This window comes from Dermacentor andersoni, chromosome 2 (assembly GCF_023375885.2).
Source record: "Dermacentor andersoni chromosome 2, qqDerAnde1_hic_scaffold, whole genome shotgun sequence".
In the NCBI taxonomy this organism is placed as follows: domain Eukaryota; kingdom Metazoa; phylum Arthropoda; class Arachnida; order Ixodida; family Ixodidae; genus Dermacentor; species Dermacentor andersoni.
Window position 1 is genome coordinate 243,738,995 of NC_092815.1, and position 9,466 is coordinate 243,748,460.

The following is a 9,466-nucleotide window of genomic DNA, read 5'->3' on the forward strand; positions in this document are numbered from 1 at the left end:
GTGTGCTCGGGTACGTGGTGTCGCAACACACCAAACGCCTGCTGACGCAGACGCCCCTGCGGGGTTCATATGATATGACTGTACATACACACACACACACACACACACACACACACACACACACACACACACACACACACACACACACATATATATATATATATATATATATATAAACGGGCATGTTCAGATAAGAACGGTAATCGAAGTCCCATGACCATTTTTTGTTTTCGATGAAATTTTTTATATCTGATGGGCAAATGTGTCCGCACAAAGGAATGAACCTTAGTTTTGCAAGGAACTTCGTAGTTTTCTCGGAAAAAAATCGTATGTCACAAGCGGTGGAGAATGTCGTTTTTGCCACTTCGCAAAGTTGCAAGTTTGGAGCCTCACTGCATGCACAATAATTTTTTTCCGCACATAAGTACTTTTTCGTTACTTTTTTGCAACGTGTACTATACGAACGAATAAAAAAAAAATTTCTTGCTGCGTCAATCTTATAAATTAAAAATCGCGAACTTCGCTTCCAGAGCTATGCGGTGCAAAAAAGGCACTTTTCAGGGCAGACTTAGGGCAAGATGCATAAAGATCTCCACACTGAATCTTTTTCTCAGTATTCTGCAGCTACTTTTACTCACTTTAGGCAAGTTTTGTAGTTCTACACTTGACAGATATTTTTCAATATGGCCTCAAATTCGGCCGAAGTTCAAAAACGTCAAAGAAGTGACAATTTTTCCTTGGATTTTAAAAAAATCATCATCATCGAATTTCATTAAAATTTGCCTGAATAATCCTCAATACTCGATAATATTAGGGTACCAAAAAAGTGTTGCATTATATTGTTTTAAAGTATGAAAATTAATACAAAACTGAGTTCATGATTTCAATCCCTACGATTGCTCAGTATTTTCTCTTAGGATGCGCTATCGTGAGAAGCTGGATTTAGTATTGACTTTCTGTGGGTAAATTTTAAACGCTACAGTTGCTTAGTTCATAAGTGTAATTTTTAAGTGTTTTTTTCTCTTACAATCAAAGGTCTAAAGCGCATTGTGTTGTCGTCTCCCTTACGTCCTTGTTTGCTGGCGCTAAATATGCTTTCAATTTACCAACACGCCCAACAAATGGCAATGCTACTGTCTAAAGCTCCTATTCGCTTTCGTACTATTCTAACAGTAGGACTTAAATTACTGTAAGCTTATTTGAGAACGTTATTTTGGAGTGACGTGTGGTTAGTGGTCGTTTACGCAAACATTTATTGCACCCGTCGCTACACTCAAGATGCCTTTAACGAGCTGCTGCCGCTCCATGGATGAACCGCGCTTGGCAGCCGCTCCTATAGCTATATAACGCCCGGCGCGACCCCGAATTTCATAGCACCATGTGTGCTGCCACCGCACCGAGGCTTTAGCCGCCGCTATCATCTTTCCATCGCAACGCGCCGAACGCCTGGCAGTTATACGTCAGCCTTGGACCTTCGACCGAGACAGGCCCGATGAGGGGATGTTGTTCGGATCTCGAGTTTCGCGTGTCGTTTTGCAGGCCTGGTGGACAGTGGGGTCGTTTTCTGTACTCACGTGTATTCTCTGCGCTCGAAGGCTCCCACGACAAGCATACTTGGTATCTCAGTCTCAGCTCGTACGCCAGACCGAACCAGCGTCAGTGTCGACGGCGGGCAGCCTGTGTTAAAAATCCATTCATCTGTCTATCTTCTTTTTTTGGAAAAGCAGCCCTGGGCCCTGCATCCGTCACCTGCTCTTCTGTACCACGATAATCTTCGGAAGCGGTGAGCTTTTGCATTCATGAAGAGATTTCCGCGGCGAACGTTTTGTGCCGACTACTCAAAAAGGCACAAACAGAGAATTGAAAAACGACGTAATTTTCGCAGTGTAAGGACCCTCAATGTCGCTGCTCTCAAAAAAGTCCTACTTCCCGAAGAAGCTCTCCGAGTACAAGAAAGTGACTTCATCTGCCAGAATCGTTACCGTCGGTTCAAGGAAGACATAGATAGTATACAGGCAGAGTCAACCGAAACATTCGAAGAATTCCGCCCTGGAGAAGAAATCGTAGAAAATTTCAACTCCAGTGTCAGCCTTACCTCCGAAATCTCGCCCCTAAAGCCACCGAGCGCTCTAAAAAAACGCCTCAGACTTTCCTATGCAAAGCGAAACCAGGAAGAGGTGGCAAGAGCTATGGTGACGAAAATACGATCAGGGATGCAGGCAGCATATAATATCCCGGAGACTTCGCGTGCGTCACAAGAAAAGTGTGCGCAATGCAGCAGCTGGGAAGACAACCTACATGCTGCCTACAATAGGTGTACGTCCTCTCAAGAGCGTTGTCAGCTGCTGACACTGCTACCACGCAACCTAACCGTGAAATATGTGCAGGAAGTTATTCCAGAGGCAACGAGGTACGTTATTCAAAAATCGAAGAAGTTGGTGGATGAAGAAGGCGTATGGTCAACACAGGAGCGATATACAAGATGTAAGCTACAACACGAAGACATAACCACCGTTTTAGAATATTACACCATGGATGAACTCGATTGCTCTAGACAGGCACCGAACAAAAAGGATGTTGTGAGAATCGAAACGGAGGGAGAGAAGGAGTGGGTACCTAAACGCTTCATGACGCGGTCGTTGCGAGAAGCATTCTGCCTCTACAAGCAAGCTCACCCTGCCTCCCAGGTTGGTCTCACAATATTCATATCCTTGCGTCCTAAGTGGGTGAAATGCTCGCCACAGTGGCAAGTGTGTGTTTGCGTGTGCTGTGCAAACTTTCAGTTGTGCCTCGTGGGACTGCAGAACGCCTCCGGAAGGTCGCTTTCTCCCGATGATATGCAGAGTCTCTGCGTATGCCAGGAACCTACTGCGTCATGTTTCCTCAGAAATTGTGAGCACTGTCCACCAGATGACAATTTCACTTTGGAAAATTTTGATATGAGCAGCGAGGACGAGGTGTTGATTGCTTCATGGGAATACGGCGAGCTAGTTAAAAAAACTCTGACCGCTTCATCATTTATGAGAGAATTTCTAAGAATGACCATGAAATGGATTCCCCACAACTATCAGATCTGTGCAAGCAAAAGCAATACATGAAAAAAAAACAGAGCTGCGAGAGAGATGCAATTGTTTTGCATTTTGATTTCGCCGAAAACTGGACAGTTGTGCTTCCAGACGCAGTACAAGCGTACCATTGGCAGAAAAAGCAGGTGACCGTGTTTACCTGCGTTGTCACGTCAAGAAAATTGACTCGGAACTACGCCGTTATTTCCGACGATATGTCTCATGATTCAGCTCATGCATGTTTGCCTCTGTCGAAAATCAAAGCACGCCTCGAAGACAACGCGCCAATCTACACCAAGGTAACACATGTGAGCGACGGGGCTCCAGCTCACTTCAAGAATAAATATCAGTTTCATGAGCTACAACGCAGTGAATTTCAAGAGACGAAATGAATGTTTTCGGCCACTGGACACGGCAAAAATGCTTGCGACGGCGTTGGTGGGCTTGTGAAACATCGAGCATCACACCACAACTTGCGGAAGCCTGCAAGTGAGGCCATACAAACAGCCAGTGGCTTCGGGGACGCAATTAAAGGAACGCTAAAGAACATCACCATTCTGGAGCTCCCACAGAGGGAGCTTGCAGACTTTCGCGAAATGAAGAAGGAAGAATGGAGAACGACAAAGAAAGTGCCTGGAGTTGAGACGCTCCACATGTGGAAGTACGTTCAATCAAATGAAGGCAGTGCATCCTACGTGGCCTCCACCGCTGCTTCGGAATGGAAAAGACTGTGATCTGGTTTGTGCTTTGGGCTGGACAATATACTGTGCGCATACCGAAGTCAACTGCTACCGTTTATTTCTTGTTACGATTTTCTGAATGGCAATCTGCAGATAAAGCGGCATACCATTTGTAAATTGTGTCCCGATTGAAACTCCTGCCGATTAAAAACCTCGCAGATAAATTGTCCCCCTCAGAAGACGACGTTTTGTCTCCTGACAGTGCCCTGTAGAACCATTGAACACAGAGGTAAACAGATGCAGGTGCGGACACGTCGGCTTCAGAAACACATTAATATTCATTTTTATATATAAAACCTTTTCTAAGCACCGATAAATGATCTAATATTTTTAAACAATCGAATACATACCAATGTAAAATAGAATGATAAATTAGGCAATACAAAAAACGTTTGACCGCCGCCAACCAGTTCTTGAGACATCAGGTGAAACGCGAATTTATTCCCATTTTGACGAATCAAGAACGCCGCTAACAAGCGAGTAGAAGCTCTACAAACATTGAGGATCGTTCGGATATTGTGGTAAATAAAATGTAACCAGGTTCAGTGAGTGCTAAAACAAATTTCTGAGAGTTACTATTTCTAAGAGGCAGTAAAAAGCAATTCTAGATAACAACAACATGAACTCAGTTCTGTATTCATTTTTATAGTTTAAAACAATATAATGCAACACCTTTTTAGTACCTTAGAATTAACGATTATTGAGCATTATTCAGGCAAATGTTAATGAAATTCGACGATGATGTTTTTTTAATCGAAGTCAAAGTTGTCACTTTTTGACGTTTTTGATCTTCGGCCAAATTTGAGGCCATATTGAAAAATATCAGTCAAGTGTAAAACTACAAAACTTGCCTAAAGTGAGTAAATGTAGCTGCAAAATAATGAGAAAAAGATTAAGTGTGGAGATATTTACGCATCTTGCCCTGAGGCTGCCCTGAAAAGTGCCTTTTTTGCACCGAATAGCTCCGGAAGCGAAGTTTGCGATTTTTTTTTTAGAAGATTGACACAGCGAAAAATTGTTTTTTTATTTGTTTGTTTAGTACATGTTGCGAAGAGATAACGAAAAAATACTTATGTGCGAAAAAAATTTATTGTGCATGCAGTGAAGCTCCAAACTTGCAACTTTGCGAAGTGGCAAAAACGACGTTCTCCACCCCTTGTGACATACGATTTTTTTCCGAGAAAACTACGAAGTTTCTTGCAAAACTAAGGTTCATTCATTTGTGTGGACACCTTTGCCCATCAGATATAAAAATTTCATTGAAAACAAAAAATGGTCATGGGATCTCGATTACCGTTCTTATCTGAGCATGCCCATAATATATATATATATATATATATATATATATATATATATATATATATATATATATATATATATATATATATATATATATATATATATATATATATGTATATATATATATATATGACATGAAGCGACGTTAGCCGAGGGGCACGATATTTATTAGTTACATCATAAGAAGCCAAAAAACAGACACCAAGGGCCGCACAGGGAAAATTACTTTTACATATTTGACGTAACGAATTGATCAATTTTGAAAATAATTGAAAGTGGATGAAAAAAACTATTTGCCAGTGGTGGGGAACAATCCCACGTCTTCGCATTATGCGTGCGATCCTCTGCCAATTGAGCTACACCGGCGCCGTTTTCCCATCCACTTTCACCGGGTAGATACGCGTATAAACATGCAATATAAGAAACACGCATATATGCATTGTACCATTCCCGTTCCCAGTGCAAGGGTGTTTTCTATATTGCTATGAATAACCTTACTACACAAACTTACAAGTTTTTTTCGAAATCTCTTACCATTATTGGAAAAAGAAACACTGCCACACAATCACATGAATCATGCGTCTCGTGGCGCACCAGGCTTCGCGAACCTCAGTGCAAAGTCTGACTCTATATCATAGGCAAGCATCGCCAGCATCGCAAATACAGGGTGTTTCACCTAACTTCAAACTTTCCAAATATGAAAGTGTCACGCAGCTGGACGGAACCAATGTAATGTTCTGCTGTCGCTTGGAGATACTCAGATTATTTTTCACAGTGCGCCTAATTCGATAGCTCTTCTTAAATTTTTTAAATTAGTTAATCAGCTTCTCAATTACGATAATAAGATGAAAAGTGTAAATGAAAAGATTGTACAGCAACATGTGAAACTCCCGATACAGCTTTCTGTTGCTCAATACGTACTAGGTAAATATGTTTTTCCGAGCGTGAAAAAAGCCAGCGAATACACGCAAAGTGCCTCTAGCCGCCAGCTGCGCATCTTTTAGGATTTTTCGAAATCATTCGATCGTGTACCCCACTGTGGTAACACCTTCGTAAGGGCTAGCCGGTCACCGAGGCGAAGAACAGTGTCCTGTTTCTTTTTCTCTCTGTGTCTTCCCTCACGTTTGTATGCTTACCCTGCAATACAGTGATTCGTCAGTAACATTCACACGTATCTTGCGTGTATTTGCACCTGTTTTAAAGGGCAGCTCTTTGGCACCAGTTACTGCGTTGAGCGTCGGCGTCCCTCCGCGTAACTGAGCGAACCAACAGAGCGAAGTATGGAAGGGTAAGAGTGAACTCTGATCGCTGCCGAGGATGAAAGACAGCGATAGCGAAGAGAGCGTGAGTAGGGAAGCGGAGGAGGAGGGTATGGCGTAAGCGGGAGAAGAAAAGCGTACTGCCGCGCCAGACGTGTCCTGGGACGAAGGTCGCTACGAGATGGCGCCATAGACGAGGCAACCTAAAGTTTGCCCGCGCGGCACCAGCGCCGAATGCTCCCCTAGCGGACCGATGGAAGTTTCGAGGGTCGTCGCTGCGCGAGCGCGCGCCCGTGATTTGTTCGGCGGGAGCGCTCGTGCTGGCTCGGGCGCGTTGTTTTTGCGATGGCGAGTGCGACCTCATCAGCAAGGAAAGGTGGCACGCAATACTGCTGTATTGTTGATTGCCATAACAGCCTCGAAAACACGAAAGGTCGAACGCCGCCCGTGAAATTCTACAGATTTCCGGGGAAGTGGTACGAGAAGGTCAGACGACAAGCATGGATAATTGCAGTGCGCCGAGTCAAGTAAGCACCATACTTTCGTATTCGCGTGCAATATCGCGGCTGCTCGATGAAACGGAATAGTGATATGCCTGTTTTTAGCGCCCAACCGTTTGTTTAGTCATGCCGCGTTGTTGAATTGTGTTGACATCCGCTGCTTGTTAGCGGTAAATGCATGCGTGTTGCGACGCTGAGCTTGACGGCGCGAGCTCGATTCCCGTCCACAGCGGCCGCATTTCGATAGGGGCGAAGTGCAAGAACGCCCTTGTTACCGCGTGCTTTGATTTTTGTGCACGTTAAAGAACCCCCGGAGGTAATAAGAATTCCTGAGACTAACCATTACAGCGTGCCTCATAATGATTTAGTGGTTTTGCATGGTTTTGGCAGTTAAAACCCCCGAATTTATTTGATTCTACTGTGCCTTCACTCGCAATCGGCATGGACGAGCTTTAGAGAATTATTTCCATTTTCCAAACGCTGCAACTTAATTTACTAGTTGTGCAGGTAACGAAAGGGGACGCGCGCTACTTTTGTCTGATAGCAGACAGCATTTAATGCAAGCCGCGGTCGTCGCGTGCGTCGGTAAGCGGCAGATCGGAAAGCAGCCGATCGAGACGTGCGCGTTATGTTTGTTGTTTGGCCATGCTTTCTAAGTTCACAATATCCAAGCTTGCTTTAAGGTAATTACCACCTTGCACATTCTTGCTGATTCACTCTTCCTGCCAAAAACCTTCGTTTCCTGTAGTAGCCGGCCATCGGTGCAAGCTTACTTTAGCTGTTCGCCCGACGAGGCACTAGATTTGCTTTGGTGAGGCATGTATCTCTAATGCTTGCGCTCGTGCTGTTGGTCCTAAGGTAATCGCCTGTTAACGTGGTCTGGGTTCATTTCGCGGAGCAGTCTGTACGAGCCAATCCTCATTAGCAGTGAAAAGGCACCTTGCTGATTAATGCGATGAGTTGCAATGACTCCAACATCTGCATTGAATAAGGCGTGATATACACTAAATATTTATTGCAGCATGATTCAAAGCAATATGCGCCTATATAGTATTTAAATTGTTAATTTTGAGCAGATGTGTGTTTTGGCTGTTGTGTTCTAGGATTTCGTGTATCCTGGGAAGGAAACTGCTTTAGTGTTCTGGTGAAGCAGCGTACTGACCAGGACAAGGCAGACACACACATGAATACAAGACACTCGCTGTGCTTGTGTCTCTCCTATTTGTACTGGTCATTGCGCTGCTTCACCAACACGGTATGATGATTAATCACCAACTCGCCCAACTTCCCACATTACTGCGTTAGCTTTATAATTCAGTTCTCTTCGTGCCACGCAGTGACGTTATTGGGGCAAGAAATAGGCATCACAAATTACAGGCACTAGCATCTCCGAATCACCATGTATTAAAGGCATGTACAGTTTGCCAAAAACAGCTCAATTTGTGATTTGCCTGAACCTAAGCCTGAGAGGGTATAATGAGCTATAGGCTGGGCCACGTTGTTGAAGGTGGGAAGATGGTCTTTCTCGTTAGTAACGTTCCATGCTCATTTGTGCCTAATACATGTGTTCTTTCTGTGCTCGCAGTGCTGATGAAACTCCCTGGGAGCCATCCAAAAGCATGCGAATTTACAAAAACAAGCAGGCTTTGCGAAGCGAAGACATCGATAACGCTTGCCGTTGTTCGCTGACAGCTCCGCGCAAATCAGAACGAACACAAACGTGTAATTTACTAATGCTCCAGCCAAGAAATTTAGCAGCAAAAGGCGGAAGCACAAAATGAGAGCAGCCGTCTGCGCGCACTCAGCTACCGAGGAAACTAACGGCAATCGTCACCGTCCCTCCACATCTCTGCAAGTATGCATGACCGCTTTGTGCCTGCATCATATAGAAATAAAGTGGCTAAACTTCTGAACTTGGTGTATACCTCTAAATCGACGTCGTATACGATCCTGGACACCTGTGACACGCCCTTGGCTTTCACTGTCACATCACCGTCCACGATTTGTTGAACGCCGTACACGTGCGGAAGCAGACGCTCCCCTTTCGTGAGGTTGCCGCCACGAAAAAATCTGTCCGCGTCGGCAGCCTTCTTGAAACCGCATTGCAATCTCTGCGTCGCTGTTGCGCAAGCAGGCGATCTGCCGCCGTCGAAAACTGAGCGCCGTGAGAACGAGCAGCGAAGAAACGCGCGGGCGAACCGGTGTAAACAAAGCGGAGACCGCGCCACGGCACGACCGCGCTGCATCACGTTTCCACATTGGGGGCGCTGTCAGGAGGCGCAGTAGCGCCGCCTGGCCATGGTTTTCTCGTCTATAGTAGTGCGCGTTGTCTGTTGACTGATGACGCCATTCAAAATACACGCGGCGAGCGTTTCCACTGATGCCATATATGGAAACAAAGTGCTGCATAAGCATAAATCTGTCCGGGGCGGCTGCTCTGAATCGCTACCCCGCGCCACCCACGCGCTGCCTCTCGCGATTTCCCGACGTGCGAGGTAGTCGCGCCACACTTCGCTCTGTTTGCAACGTGCTTCAGGAGACAGATTGTCCGCGCCACCCAATATATCGCGAAATGAAACCACATATAGAGCTGCGCTCAAATT

General features: G+C 45.0%; 1 long non-coding RNA gene and 1 pseudogene across 1 annotated transcript; both read left to right on the plus strand.

Moving 5' to 3' along the window:
* Positions 1 to 1,899: 1,899 nt before the first annotated feature.
* Positions 1,900 to 3,799, plus strand: LOC126539718 (uncharacterized; annotated as a pseudogene).
* A 2,873-nt stretch (positions 3,800 to 6,672) lies between these two features.
* On the plus strand, positions 6,673 to 8,776 carry LOC140216025 (uncharacterized). The gene is made up of 2 exons (XR_011892671.1): positions 6,673 to 6,890; positions 8,449 to 8,776. It is a non-coding gene; the product is annotated as an uncharacterized lncRNA (long non-coding RNA).
* Positions 8,777 to 9,466: the final 690 nt, after the last annotated feature.